Source organism: Esox lucius, chromosome 13, assembly GCF_011004845.1.
Source record: "Esox lucius isolate fEsoLuc1 chromosome 13, fEsoLuc1.pri, whole genome shotgun sequence".
Lineage (NCBI taxonomy): Eukaryota > Metazoa > Chordata > Actinopteri > Esociformes > Esocidae > Esox > Esox lucius.
In genome coordinates this window covers 39,074,950-39,091,163 of record NC_047581.1, presented here as the reverse complement: position 1 = coordinate 39,091,163, position 16,214 = coordinate 39,074,950, and the positions used below count along the sequence as shown (strand labels likewise).

General features: G+C 44.4%; 1 protein-coding gene across 2 annotated transcripts in view; it reads right to left on the bottom strand.

The window, feature by feature from the left end:
• Nucleotides 1-16,214, bottom strand: part of kank1a (KN motif and ankyrin repeat domains 1a) — a 68,883-nt gene that overhangs the window by 47,064 nt on the left and 5,605 nt on the right. Inside the window, exon 2 of one of the 2 annotated variants that reach the window (XM_029124561.2) lies at nt 5,814-5,897. The gene's annotated coding sequence lies outside the window, so the exon portion shown is untranslated. The remainder of the gene's footprint in view (nt 1-5,813; nt 5,898-16,214) is intronic. The other variant, XM_034296430.1, reaches the window with a different exon arrangement.

Sequence of the window (16,214 nt, the reverse complement as noted above, 5' to 3'; positions counted from 1 at the left end):
GTCCATGGAGGGCCTTGGGAGGAGCAGGATCTTGCAGCTGATTCTGTATTTATAAACTGACTACATAGTAAATCAACTGTGTTCATCCTAGAGAGACCATGATCCTAACACAGGCATCCACTCACATGGTTCCAGAACCACCACTGGATTTCAGAGAAAACAAGGCAGTAATGTGTTTAATATGTTATGCCACATTCAGCCTGGCTGGCTCCTCCTCTCATGTTCATTACACATACAGGTAGGTCCGGAAATAACTGGACACTGACACAAGTTTCGTTATTTTGGCTGTCTAACTAAATATATTCAAGTTACAGTTAAATAATGAATATGGGCTTAAAGTGTTTTCACATCCAAATTGGAGGAAGGGTTTAGCTCTTTAATATGTAGCCCCCTCTTTTTCAAGGGAACAAAAGTAATTGGACAATTGACTCAAAAGCTGTTTCATGGAAAGGTGTGGGCAATTCTTTTGTTATTTCTTCATCAATTAAGCAGGTAAAAGGTCTGGAGTTGATTCCAGGTGTGGCATTCGCATTTGGAAGCTGTTGCCACAACATGCTATCAAAGGAGCTCTCAGTTCAAGTGAAACAGGACATCCTTAGGCTGCAAAAATAAAAATCCATCAGATAGATAGCAGTATCATCAGGAGTGGCCAAATAGACAGTTTGGTACATTCTGAGAAAAATAAAGCACTGGTGAGCTCTGCAACACAAAAAGGCCTGGACGTCCATGGAAGACAACAGTGGTGGATGATCACAGGATCCTTTCCATGGTAAAGAAAAACCCCTTCACAACATCCAGCCAAGTGAAGAACACTCTCCAGGAGGTAGGCATATCATTATCCAAGTCTACCATAAAGAGAAGACTTCATGAGAACAAATACAGAGGGTTCACCACAAGGTGCAAACCATTCATAAGCCTCAAGAATAGAAAGGCCAGATTTGCCCAAAGAAAATCATAAAAAAACACCCAGTTATGGAACAGCATTCTTTGGACAGATGAAACTAAGATCAACCTGTACCAGAATGATGGGAAGAAAAAAGTATAATACGAAGCATACCACATCATCTGTAAAATGGTGGCAATTTCTCAACATTTCATATACGATATTTCTGTTCAACCCCTTTAATTAAAGCTGAATGTCTGCACTTCAATTATATCTTGCTTATTTCATTTTAAATCCATTGTGGTGGGGTACAGAGCCAAAATTATGAAAATTGTGTCAGTGTCCAAATATTTCCGGATCTAACTGTATTAATCTGGTAAATATAGATTACATTTTTGGGTCATCCTCCAAACATGTTCCTATTCATTTCAGGCCAAGGCAGCAGAATTCCGGAAGAAAAATATGGACTCAACCCTGAAAATTACAGAGCATGATCATAGTACCCTAAGTACCCATCTGCAAGGCACCTGTGAATTGCTCTCAAATGTTATTTTTTAAATTTATTTTGGTGTATGGTAAAAATTGTGAATCGGACTGATTCAATGTTTGGTTCTATATTTACTTGTTCTTAGAAGGTTGACTTCAGAAGGTAACAGAAGGTCAAAGTTAGAGAATAATTATTCTGAATTTTCTGTGCAGTAGAAATGAGGCCAGACAATGTGGAGGTTACATCAAAAGAGACACTGAAAACTGCATCACTTCAGATGTTTAGCTCAGCAAGGCAAACAGTACAGTCCTAAACATATCTTGTCTGAAGTCCTGAGGGGACATGGCCCACTAGTATTCAGTAGGTCAGACTGTGACGCCACAGTGTTCAGAAAGTAGTTCTGACCATGACGCCACAGTGTTCAGTAAGTTGTTCTGGCCGTGACGCCACAGTGTTCAGAAAGTAGTTCTGGCCGTGACGCCACAGTGTTCAGTAAGTAGTTCTGGCCGTGATGCCACAGTGTTCAGTAAGTTGTTCTGGCCGTGACGCCACAGTGTTCAGAAAGTAGTTCTGGCCGTGACGCCACAGTGTTCAGAAAGTAGTTCTGGCCGTGACGCCAGTGTTCTGATGTCTCCATATCAACATACAGGTTAAAATGTCAAATGTGTGGTGCTTACATTCTGGTTCCAAACACACATTTTACAAGTATGCTGGTAAGAAATGGATGTGTGTTTAAATATACATATTTTTCACAGTAAATTGGTAAAGACAGGGAAGAGTTTTTGCTGAAAGAGCAGGTAGGATTCAAACCCTCAACACCACCAGCAATTTAGACCACTGGACCATGGAAATGTGTTTTTGCAACTTATCCAATTCCCCATTTATTCACCCCTGGAGAACAGACTCCCACCCACGGATTAGCAATGATTGACAAATTCGGGTTACGTGCCTTGCTCAAGGGCAGATTGTTTCTGCAACCAATTTGAACTTGCACTGGACTGTGAGTTCAAGAATAATTTGGGAGATTGTAGGTCTCCAATTTAAACACGACATCTGTATTTCGGTGTCACATGCAACACCACTCCTCTAAAAATACCACTGCTCCAGGTTTAGAACATGGAGACCCACTGCAGATAATTATTTCCTCTTTTCTATTGTTTTGAACTTCAAAATTCTATGTGGAAACTATATACCAGATATCAAACAGAGATTTGATATCGCTACAAAGTAATGTTAATTATTGACCAGCTAGATGACAAAACATGGGGGCAAGTAAGGCTGGTGATATGAAAATCTGCTTTTCATTCCTGCCCTTCTTCTGACAACACAGCAACACTGCCATCTAGAGGACAACACTGCCTCAACAACGAGATCACTAGGAAAAAGCCTCAACAACATGAGATCACTAGGAAGAAGCCTCAACAACGAGATCACTAGGAAGAAGCCCAGGCCAGGACACTGTGACCGGGGCCACATTAATAACCCAGGCCAGGACCCTGCGACCGGGGCCACATTAATAACCCAGGCCAGGACCCTGCGATTGGGGCCACATTAATAACCCAGGCCAGGACCCTGCGAACGGGGCCACATTAATAACCCAGGCCAGGACCCTGCGACCGGGGCCACATTAATAACCCAGGCTAGGACCCTGCGACCGGGGCCATATTAATAACCCAGGCCAGGACCCTGCGACCGGGGCCACATTAATAACCCAGGCCAGGACCCTGCGACCGGGGCCACATTAATAACCCAGGCCAGGACCCTGCGACCAGGGCCACATTAATAACCCAGGCCAGGACCCTGCGACCGAGGCCAAATTAATAACCCAGGCCAGGACCCTGCGACCGGGCCAAATTAATAACCCAGGCCAGGACCCTGCTATCCATGTCCCCCTGTCAGAGAGCATCATGCTGGGTCAGGACGGCCCAAAGTTTGGACTTCTGCCATTTTTGCTTTGGTTCCAAGTGACTGACCTCTGAAGCGACAGACCAATTGGACTAGCAGCTTGTCTTCTGAGAGCTTAGAGGGACAGACAATGAGGAAAAGCTAATTAAAATATGAAGGGGGGTTGAGCATTGAAAGAGAAGGTTGACCCCATCCAGAGGACTGAGGAGTCTGCTTTTCACTGAGCTCTTTGAGTCTGATTGGCTGACTGATGGGGATTAGCTCTGGGGTTCCGCATGACACTGTTCTCTGGGGTTGCAGGGAGGGAGGGAGGGAGGGAGGGAGGGAGGGAGGCCGAAGACAAACCTCAAAGCACTAAGTTAACCTCACCCAGAAACAGAGCTGAAAAACATCTTGACATCTCATTCACCCTGGCCTCACCAAATACCCCCTAGCCTCACACATTCACCCTGGCCTCACCAAATACCCCCTAGCCTCACAAATTCACCCTGGCCTCACCAAATACCCCCTAGCCTCACAAATTCACCCTGGCCTCACCAAATACCCCCTAGCCTCACAAATTCACCCTGGCCTCACCAAATACCCCCTAGCCTCACAAATTCACCCTGGCCTCACCAAATACCCCCTAGCCTCACAAATTCACCCTGGCCTCACCAAATACCCCCTAGCCTCACAAATTCACCCTGGCCTCACCAAATACCCCCTAGCCTCACGCATTCACCCTGGCATCCACCACGTACCCACCGGCGCCACCACGCACCCCCTGGCGCCACCACGTACCCCCCGGCGCCACCATGTACCCTGGCTCATTAGACCAAGCATCCTAGTAGCCCATTGTTTGTCTGAGCCCCTCCAACCATCGGTCAATAATGAGGTTAATGACAGAGGGGCCTTTCAGGTCCCAACAGCAGAAAAGGCCCTTCTTAGCTGATGATGGGGAAACTCTGCACGGATGACGGGGAAACTCTGCACGGATGACGGGGAAACTCTGCACGGATGACGGGGAAACTCTGCACGGATGACGGGGAAACTCTGCACGGATGACGGGGAAACTCTGCACGGATGACGGGGAAACTCTGCACGGATGACGGGGAAACTCTGCGTGTAGATGTCATGTCTAGGCACCATGGGTCGTCATAGTGTTTGTGTGATAAAGATGCTAAGTAGAACAGAGGGTTGGTCTCATGCTACAATCTGATTGGTCAGTGGTCACATTCCAACACTCAATCACTTCCTTTGTATCATGTCTCATCATTAATCAACACAGAAACAACAACTGGTATAAATAAGGATGGGTGGGCAGCAACTGGGAGGTGTAGTCACCTGTAAGATGCTTGGACTGGTTATCCCATAAGGTGCTTGACTGGTTATCCTTGATGCTCAGTTACCTGAGGCCACATGCTCAAAGAAGTCATCCCATCCCAAATGTGCACATTTCCCTAAGAACTGGAGCACCTCATGGATACATTCCCTCTCTCCTCTACTCAATAACAACTCTATCTCCACCAATGAATCTGTCAAGCTACTCAACTTTGCAGAATTTGTGCTGGTCTCATCACTCCAGCCTCTCGACTTCTCTGCAGGACCTGGTGTCCTACTGTGGTCTAAATAGCCTGGAGCTGTTGTTGGACTTCAAGAAAACCTTTCCTGTACAGACACAGTGAATGGGACCTTGTTATGGAGAGAGGCCACCATAGACCTGTACAGACACAGTGAATGGGACCTTGTTATGGAGAGAGGCCACCATAGACCTGTACAGACACAGTGAATGGGACCTTGTTATGGAGAGAGGCCACCATAGACCTGTACAGACACAGTGAATGGGACCTTGTTATGGAGAGAGGCCACCATAGACCTGTACAGACACAGGTCTCCAACTGAGTCCTTGTCAGGGCCTGTTGCAGTGTCCTGGGTCCTAACCTGTTATATAAAATTTTTAATTCCCTAATGTTTACAACTATTTAATATTTCTCACTTACTTTGGCAATGTAAATAGATAATAAATAAAGTCTTTAATGTTCAGGAAAGAGAGACAACACGCATGGGTGAGAACATGCGAGAGAATCCTGACATGCCAAATATATGTGCTGGAATTCTTCACAGACCCAAACAAGTCAGCACTGCACTTAATGAAAAACACAAACGTTCTTCCACCTCTCACCTCCCTCCCCCACCCCCACCCCCTTCAGACAAACAGTAATGCTGATCTAAATAATCAGATTACCAGGGTGTCAACAGACTGCCTCCAGCTCCCAGCTAGCAGCAACACATCCATACTAAACCAGCAACAACCGCAGAATGTACACTTGCTGTCCAAAACGGAACCCTATTCCCCCAGTGGGACGGGGTCAAAGTATTCCTATATAGGGAAGTGTACTATATAGGGAATAGGGTGGTCTAAAATAGCTTATTATATAGGTATAATGTAGTCTAAAGCACTGTACTACATAGGGAACATTCCCATTTGGGACACATCCAGGGCAACATACAGTCTAGAACCATGGGTAATGTGTGTGTGTGTGCATGCGTGCGTGTTACCTGGTTCAGTTCTAGGAGCTCCAGTGGATGGAGACTTGAGGACTTTTTTTCAGGTCAAAGGTCAACATCAGGTCAACACTGCTGCTGGAGAGAAGGATGAAAAAATAAAGAGGTATGGCATCATTCTTTCATCCATTCACAGTTTCTGATTTCATAGGTATTGTTCACCATATGAGTATCAAGGGTTGTGATGCTGTTGAAGTCCTGCTAGAGGAACTCATCCCTGTAGGAGGAACAGATCTACTAACCTACTAGAGGAACCCACCCCCACAGGAAGAACATGTCTACTAGAGGAGCAGACCTACTATAGGAACTCATCCCCGTAGGAAGAACAGACATTCTAGAAGAACTCATCCCCGTAGGAAGAACAGACCTACTAGAGGAACTCATCCCCATAGAAAGAACAGACCTTCTAGAGGAACAGACCTACTAGAGGAACTCATCCCCTGTAGGAAGAACAGACCTACTAGAGGAACTCATCCCCAGTAGGAAGAACAGACCTACTAGTGGAACAGACCTACTAGAGGAACTCACCCCGACAGGAGGAACACACCCACTACAGGAACCCATTAAGTTATTGACTGCAATACAGAATAAAATACAGTAAGTGTCACCTATCAGTATTACAGAGTAAACAGTCTTATTATCTGGAACGCTTTCCCAGTCATTATCTTCCTGTGAGCTGGTTCAGCTGCAATCCCTAAGGTTGGAATTGAGAGAGTAGTAGAGAAGGAAAATGGGTCTCTGTCCTAGCACTCAACTCCCACTACCATATAATGTTTACTCATCAAATCCACTACATCACCCAGACTGGGGCTCAGATACCATATCAATACCAGAGACAAGGTGAGCAGAAGGAAAGAGTTGGAAGAAATGGAAATGTGGCTGCAGTGTTGGAAAGTCATTATTTGCATGAAGGCAAAGTAAAGAGCATCAGAAAAATATTGATATTAAAAGGATGTTTGTGTTTTTTGCTAAGTAACTGACTGACTGACTGAGTGAGTGACTGTTTGACTTTTGTTAAAAAGCCTTTGTTGGTAGTGGTTAGAGAAGCCACATTCAAATCTTCTCACAGTCAAAACAAGCCTGAAATAAAACAGTTACGGTTATATTGCAACTGTTTCTGGTGCTCAATTCTCATGACTATTCCTAGGAAGTTAGTAGATACTAGTAAGCCTATTACTGGCTAAAAAAATCTGTTAAAATGGCCAGTGGTAAAAGCCATACAGTTCATAGACGCCATTTGTGGTGGAGGTAAACTAAATAAGAAACGTTAGTCAGTTTAACCCAATGCTCAAGGGTGTCTAACCACTGGGTGAGTATGTAGTGCTGTGGTGTAGTGGTTAAAGACAGTGCCTCTCACGTGGGAAATCTTTTTATAAGGCCCCTTTTTAAAATAGTGGTATGATATTTCCTAATGATACATTGTATTTCCTAATCCTTTTATTTTCATCATAATGTGTATTTTATAAAATCATGGCCTTTTTCATAATATCATGACCTATTTCATAATTTATGGCATATTCTATCATTTAATGCCATATTTCAAAGGGTATTTCACAATCACAAGGGATGTGTCAATCAATGCATGTGGGTGGTCTTTACCCGCTTATAGGCTCATCCAGCGACACTAGCTTCACCAACAGTTGCTCATTTCTGGGCTTTCAAACAGGATTTTGAAATAATGAAAAAAGACTGGGAGATACAATGTATTAATATAAAATATCATACCATTATTTTTAAAGGGGCATTATAAAAAAGATTTCATAATAATGTGCCATTTAAAATGATAACTTGTAACTAACTTCATGTTTGGAATCATGCAACTCATTAATAAAACTCATAAAAATCACGCATGAGTTTTGTTAATAACATTTTGCTAGACCTGTATGGAATCCCAGGAGCAACAAATGCCATAAAAGGTTATGAGTAAATTATTTAAAAGGATAGTGAAATATAAGTGTTTAATCATTCCCTTGGCCTACCATAAGCCAACAAAATAAATGTATTTCACTCCTACATATATCATTTACTCACCTTTTATATTTTTCAACACCTCACTTATGCCATTTTCTATTTTCTTTCTATTTTTATCTATTTCCCATTTTCCTCATGTAAGACATCCCATTTTCCTCAAGTCATGTCATAATTGGAATTAATTAGAATTTGAGAATTCTGAAAGGTTCTGTTTGTTTTGTCTCTTACCTATATAGACTCTTACTCTTAAGTTGAAGAAATATCAAAACGTTAATTAATATGATTTTACCCTCTGTGTTCACCCTGTGAAGTGCTTTGAGTACCTAGAAAAGTGCTAAATACGTTTAAATTATTATTAATTAGCTAATTTTATTTCAAGTCTTCACAGAGATGGCGTGCCAATACTGTAAATACTGTCACATCAATCAAGTAATTTCCCTCTCAAGTAGATTTCTGTGGTTACGTTAGTGCTCTGCAGACTATTGTCGCTCCGTCTACATTTCCTGTCCAACATCGTATTTGGAGACAGCTCATCATAGCAATCCGGTAGTCTACTAGCGATAGAAAGGCCGCCGTTGTTCCATTATGTTTTTCCTCCATATTTTTCACGGGAACAAAAACCTACAGTAAATTTTTTTTACCTTCATTGCCGCTGTTCCAGGGCACGTAGTTTTGTGTTTTGGTTGGTAATCACTTCACCAAAGAAACGGAACTAAGCCATTGTCGCCACCCACTGCACGTTCTGCTCCTCCTCGTCCCTTGGCTCCCACTTCTCCCTCCACCATTGAAAATGCATTGAAACTAAAAGGTCCTATCTGAATGTTAAAGTAGAATGACCCCTGGACACGTTGGCTTGGGCACCACCAACACCACGCTATCCCCCAGGTAGCACAGGATACAGAAGTGTATACACTCGCTACTGTTAGTTACTCTAGACAAAAGTGTCAGATAAATTACTTAAATTTAATCATTATATCAATGTAATGTCAACAATACCCCACCCATCACCTAATTGCCCCAGGGATCTATACACCCCACCTCCACCACGAACCACCCTACTCTGTAATTAGATTAGGTCACAACAGGAAGTGACAAGCCACGGGCACCTGTTGCCTTGGTGACCCAGGCCCATTCCTCCCTCACTCACCCTGGCCTTGTGTAGGGACAGAAACCTGAGAGGCCCAGGCTTCCCTAGCCATGTGAAGGATGGGCCCCGACAGTGAGCATGCAGCCAATCACACACTACGGTATGGAGCTCGTAGAATTTCCTTAGGATCACCATGACAACGACCCACCCTGGGGCCCAAACAAATACATAAAATGCATGACAAGTACAGAACTTTACTTGTCATGTAAAATGACAATACATTTATTGGCAACAATTTCTTAAAGACGATCATCTATTGTTACAGTAGAACACAGTCCACAGCTCTATTAGACAGTTTTGACAAAGCGGGTCTTGAAATCCTGAAGAGACTGTTGTTTTGACAATGCTGGCCTTGAAATCCTGTTCTTCAATCAACTGAAAAGATGTCGACAACATGGCCATGACTGACACGCAACTCCTGACAAGGGGACAGATAGGGTTGGATCCCCAGACAAGAGACTGAACAGAAAGGCTGGAGCCCTAGACACAAGACTGACCAGAAAAGCTGTAGGCCCAGACACGAGACTGAATACAAAAGTTGTAGCCCCAGACACGAGACTTAATACAAAAGTTGTAGCCCCAGACACAAGACTGAATACAAAAGTTGTAGCCCCAGACACAAGACTGAATACAAAAGTTGTAGCCCCAGACACGAGACTGAATACAAAAGTTGTAGCCCCAGACACGAGACTGAATACAAAAGTTGTAGCCCCAGACACAAGAGTGAACAGAAAGGTTGGAGCCCCAGACACAAGACCTTACAGGAAGAGATGAACCGGGGACTTTATGTTGGGTGAACAACAACAAAACCAAGATGGTGGTGAGTGTACATCGCAAGGCTCAGCATCTACCCAGTTTTTGCAAATTAGCTTATTCACCCAGAATAGTCTAGAACACACTCTATACAGCAGACAAAAACTCCTGGACATTCGAGAACAACGCACAGGAAGAGTTTTTGACAACTTCCAACTTCCATCGGAGATTGTGGAAGACGCCCCGTGAGACGCTAAACACATAGCTGACTGGAAGTACCTGGAGGCAGTGTCGAAATCATAAAAACAAAAGGCATAGAAAGCGTTGATGCACCCGGCCTAGGGCTAATGCTAGCCCCCCATCAGCCTTCACTACCGAGCCTTTACCTCGCTAACGTACGGTCACTAGCAAACAAAATGGACGAAATACGACTGAAAATGATCTCACAAAATTGATTATGGATTGCAGTGTCATGATTTTCTCAAAAACTTGGCTTCACAACAATATACCTGACAATGTAATTTAGCTCTGGTAAGACAAGTTGGCTGTGCATTTATGTGAACAAAACATGGTGTACAAACACTAACTTAACCAGGAGTCACTGCTCAATCAATCTGGAGTAACTGATGATCAGGTGCAGGCCTTTTTACTTGCCTCGGGAGCTTACATATATTGTTGTAATGGCAGAAAACTAGCAATGAAAGAATTGCAGGCTGCCATTAGCCAACAGCAGATGGAACACCCGGATGGTGGTTTTGTGATTTCAATCATTCAAATCTGAAAACTGTTTTACCCCCAAATTCCACAAAAATGTCTGCCCCACCAGAGGAGACAATACAATAGACCATGTGTACACAAACATTCCAGTGGCCTACAAAGCCATTCCCCTCCCCCACCTGGGATAGTCGGACCATCTTTCACTGTTCCAACCCTGATGAAACCATCAGACTCACTTCTACTGCACCAGTTTCAACACACAGATTGGAGTTCGTTTGCCACTCAAGCCACCCTTGACTCCCATACAGATATTGAAACATACACTTATTCCGTTCTGGATTACATGAACCTCTAAACCAACAATATCACCACCCATAAACTAATAAAGACCTTCTCCAGAAGTTGTGGATGAACAGAGAGGTCCAACAACTGCTAAAGACACGTGATGCTGCTTTCAGATACGGTGATGCAGAGGCCTACAGCTCACCCAGGGCCAACCTGAAAAGGGGCATCAAGATGTAAGGCTGAAAATGACCACAAAATGCAGAGTATATTACAAATAAAATGTACAGACTAGATTTTTAAATATATGGCCTTATATGATGATGGCTTTTATTTTGAAAAAAAGAATCTGATATCCTGCTGCTAGAAGAATGGTAATGAAGCCTCAAATGGCCATCACTAATCACAGACTACCGGCCAAAGAACCCTACCCCCACTCCCATCGACGTCTCCTTCACCGACAAGTTAAACAGGTTCCACACACTTCGGCAGTGACAGCAAAGAGCCAGCCATTAAAGCTGAACTCCCCCTAGACACCCCTCCCACAATATCCACCACAGTATCGTCTGCACTGAGCAGGGTGAAGGCTGCTGGTTCTGAAGGCGTCCCCGGGCGTGTGCTCAGAGCATGTGCTGGGCAGCTTTACTTACATTTTCAACCTGTCACTGGTCCAGGTGGTTGTCCCAACGTGCTTTCAGGCCGCAACCATTGTGCCAGTGCCGAAGCAGTAGACTGTGTCTAGCCTCAATGATTTCCATCCTGTTGCACTCAACCCCACAATCATGACCCCAGTCTGTCAGGTTAGATAACTTCTCCTCCACCCTGATCCTGAACACTGGTGTTCCACAAGGCTGTGTGCTGAGCCCTCTCCTGTACTCCCTCTTCACCCACGACTGCGTTCCTGTACACAATTCCAAAACCATCATCAAGTCGACAACACGGTGGAAGGCCTGATCAGTGACAATGACAAGTCAGCCTACAGGGAGGAGGTCAAGCGCCTGGCGGCATGGTGTGCTGACAACAACCTGGCCCTCAATACAAAGAAAACCAAGGAGCCCATTGTGGATTACAAGAAGTCTAAAGGCTGCAGTCCCACCCCAGTTCTCATGGATGGCACTGAGGTGGAGCGTGTGTCCAGCTTCAAATTCTTGGGTATCCACATCTCAGAGGACCTCTCCTGGTCCCTCAACACCTCAGCCCTGGTCAAAAAGGCACACCAGGTCCTGTACTTTTTCAGGAGACTGAAGACTGCCTGTCCTCAAAGATCCTTGTGAACTCAACTGCACATCTAGAATGCCATTTAGAATTGCCATTTGTACGCCCACAACAATTATCCCACTTGTAACATCCACTATATTTAATACTTGTACATTTTCTGCCCTGCCTCTATTTGCCTTAATTGCACATTTAGCATTGCCATTTGTACTGCATTTGCCTTCATTGCACATCTATATATTCTACATGAATTAGACATGTACTTAATTGTATATACATTTTCTGCCCTTTTTATTTGCATTTCTGGTTAGATGCTAACTGCATTTTGTTGTACTGTACTTGTTCAATGACAATACAGTTTAATCTAATCTAACAACATAATGACAGTTGAAGAAAAAAAATACTGTTTACTAAATAGCAGTATTTGCTGTGCCAGTTGAATTTACTGATGCCTGCAAGAGGAGAATATTTACTGTCCCAGGTTAGCAGTAGAGTGGAAACTGTCTGGTTGTTGTAGAATCTTGCTGTTTGTCAGTACACAGAAAGAGACAGAGTTCACCAAGCTAATTAGGATAATTTGCTCAACTCAGCAAAGCAGCACAGAAAAGTTTCCAGATCCCCATAATGGAACAAACCTCCAGAACCAGTGATTCTGTGCGTGTCAAGGTGGCCCATTGTGGGACTGGGGCACCCATCCTGCATGTTACCATACAGCTACAGATGAAGGACACAGCCATGAAGAGGCTTTTCTACATGGGTATAGACTGGATCAGCCAACAGCTGCAGTCAGGCCGTCCCCCGGCTGGGTGGAGGAGGACAGGAGAGGGCATGGAGAGGGGAGGGCTTCCTCCTGTCTGCTAATTTAAGCTGAACAGAAGTCCATCAAGACAGAAAACATGGTCCCCATGGTTCACTCCCTCTCAGTTCGTACTGGTATCGGAATTCTGCTGAAAACACAGACCTACCGTCGCACCAAACTGAAAGCAAAGAGGTATTGACACCTAGCTGAAAACACAGACCTACTGACACACCTAACTCAAGGCACAGATGTAGAAGTGGACTGACACACCTAGTTGGCAGGAATCGGTCTCAAACGGCAGACCCACATAGCAGCCTTAGCGTGACAGCAACGCCCAGGGTTAACCAGATCAGACTAGCCCGGCCACCAGGCAGAAAGGCCAGGGAGAAAAGGCCGGCAGATCGGCAGACAGAGATGAGGACAGACAGGCAGGAGAACAGAAAGGGAGGCAGGCAGGAGAAGAGACAGGAGGACAAGTTGCCAAACATGTAGAATTGCAGGAAATATGCAAACCTCTGCTGCCATGTTCCAACCGGGACTGTTCCAACCTGGCCCAATTCAACACTTGTACTGTCCTGGTCTGTTCTACACGTTATTATTTGATCCTTGACCGTTATAGCCCATCTTCAGTGAGACAGCTGTCATTTGTAAGGCAATTTTCAGATTGCTGTGTCTGTATACTTTCTGGACCCATCCAATCTGTTCAGCATAGACATAGAAGTGTTGACCGCAGATAGACCGCAGGGACAACCAGACAACTGCAGAATGCCCCCCTGGGCTCCTCTTTCTCCCCTCATTCTACTCTATTTGTATCACAGAGGGCTAAACACATTACAGTGGTGACGTTTCAGCATTACGGTGGTGACGTTTCAGCATTACGCATCAATCAATCACATTTTCAATCAAATTTATTTACGAAGCCCTTTTGACATCAGCAGATGTCCCAAAGTGCTTTTACAAAACACCTGGCCTTAGACCCCAAGGAGCAAACCACAGTATTGTGGCTGTGCCACGTGAACATATTAAGATTACAATTGTAATAGTTAATAAATGCGTGTGAGTCCAGAGTCTATTTAAACTTAGTCCAGGTCGGAAGCATGACCTGATGGACAGGGACAACACAGGGGAGGGGGAGGTGTCAGCAGTGGCAGCTGAAATCGTCAGGCATCGTCTCGATCTGCAACACAACCAGGAGGGACTCTGGACAGGGACAATAACGGGTCCTCCAAGCCAGGTACTCTGCCCTCCTAAGTTCAAAACGGGAGGAGACTGGGAAAATTCAGAAAATGCATTCCTCATATCAACAAAGACTTATAGTGGAGAAGGAGAACTGACCCTACTCCCCCAGTACAATAACATAGCAGCGTTAGACCTGGGGACTGAGACGGGGGGGGGTCTGGCGACACTGTGGCCCTATCTGGGTGAGGCCCCAGACAGGGCCCAACAGGCAGGAAATCAATTCACCCACATTGCCAAGCATCAACCAAAGGGACACCCACCAACCGCAATCACCCTGAATGAGGGCAGAGTATTGCCAGCAGAGTACAGCCCAATTGCATAAGTGCGCAACAGAGAGACAATAACAAGCCAGCGGCACAGCCAGAAGAGGACTGGTCACCCCTCTGAGCCTGGGTCCTCTCTAGGTTTCTTCCTAAAATTCGACCTTCTTAGGGAGTTTTTCCTAGCCACTGAAATTCAACACTACTGTTTGCTCCTTGGGGTTTAAGGCCGGGTGTCTCTGTAAAGCACTTTGTGACAACTGCTGTTGTAAAAAGGGCTTTATAAATAAATTTGATTGATTGATTGAGTGACTCCGCCCCCCGAGAGGCATTGGAGGGAGGGCATCCCAGTCGCGATGGGAGCCTTTATCAAGCCTTTCTGGTCATCTTTACGCCACTGGGCATCAGTGAACATGTTCTCTACGTTAACTTCCACCTTCCTCTATAATGCTCCAGCCAAAAACAACAAGCCTTGACCAGCAGTTCCAACCTAAACCCGACCACACACTACCCCTACACACTACCACTAAACCTAACCCCGACCACACACTACCACTAAACCTAACCCCGACCACACACTACCACTAAACCTAACCCCGACCACACACTACCACTAAACCTAACCCCGACCACACACTACCACTAAACCTAACCACCCTCCCAAACACACCACAAATCCTAGCACCCTTGCCAAAACACCACAAAACCTTTTCCACATGTACAGTAATATTTTTCTTTTTTAAGTGACTCAAGTAAAATAACCAAGCGGACCGAAAGGTGCTCATAGAAGTCTCTAAGAACCCTAGAGTAATATTAAACAGCACAAGGACCTTGTATGTGTGCATTTATTTTTCTCGGGTTGACAGAAGATACTGTTCCATTTCAGGAACTCAGCGATTGTCCAACAGGCCTGAACACATTCAGCTCCTCTGGAACAGCAACACTGGACAATATCTGGCTTTTAGGGCATGACAATCAAACAACGTTTCAATAGCATGATGACAACAGGAACCAACATGCATGATACTAATCTAATGCAAAGATAATATAACTGGTGACTGACAGCTCTCAGATTGGTGAAGAAAACCTCACAGTTCCAATCTGTCAACACAAGACTTGAAGAGAAGGGCTCTGGTAAACTTACTTTTGAAGTCAGGGTGAACCGAAACGTTAACTGACAGTTAACCTTAATCTTGTCTTTCACAAATGTCTCTGATGGGTTAAGTTAGGGCAGTGCCTCCTACAACATTTTACTGCAGTTGTATGCCGCTGCTGAATCTACACAGCCACGGCAATGTTACTAACCATTATTGAATGACACAAGTACTGTAGCCTGACAAAATGAATGAGTAGTGAAAACAGAGCAAGTTTAAAACGAAACTTGGTTGGGACACTAGCTATCCCAACCACACACAATGGCAGAAACAATGTGTGACCTGTAGTGTACAGGAGATCATTCAATGAATAATTACAGGTGTAAAATATTTTTTCCATGAAAAATCTCATTTTTTCTTGTGTATTTACATTAGTTTTGTTCACATGTTTGGTGGTTTTATTTTAAGTTTAACGTGCAGCTGCTAGCAAAAACGTCAGGTTTATACAACAGTATTTCCCAATCCTGGTCCTGGGGACCCAAAGGGGCCCATGTTTTTGCTTTGATGATAGACTGATTACATCAATCAGGTGTGTGAGTGCTAGGGCAAAAACTAAGATGTTTACCCCTTTGGGTCCCGAGGATCAGGATTGGGAAACACTGTTATACAAGACAGTCAGATCCAGGCAAGAGAGTGGCATCACAGAGGAGAATATTGACACAGACACAGCTATTGGTTCCGTTACCATTGTAACATACTGCCCAATATGCAGCCAAAACATTAGTCTAATATAATGATAATTTTCCATAAACACTGGCCAAAATTATCTGTCTAAATTAAGCAAAATACCACATTATTTGTTCCTAGAAATGCATGTTGAATGTCAGTCTGCCTGTCTGTCTCCATGTTTTCTTAAGA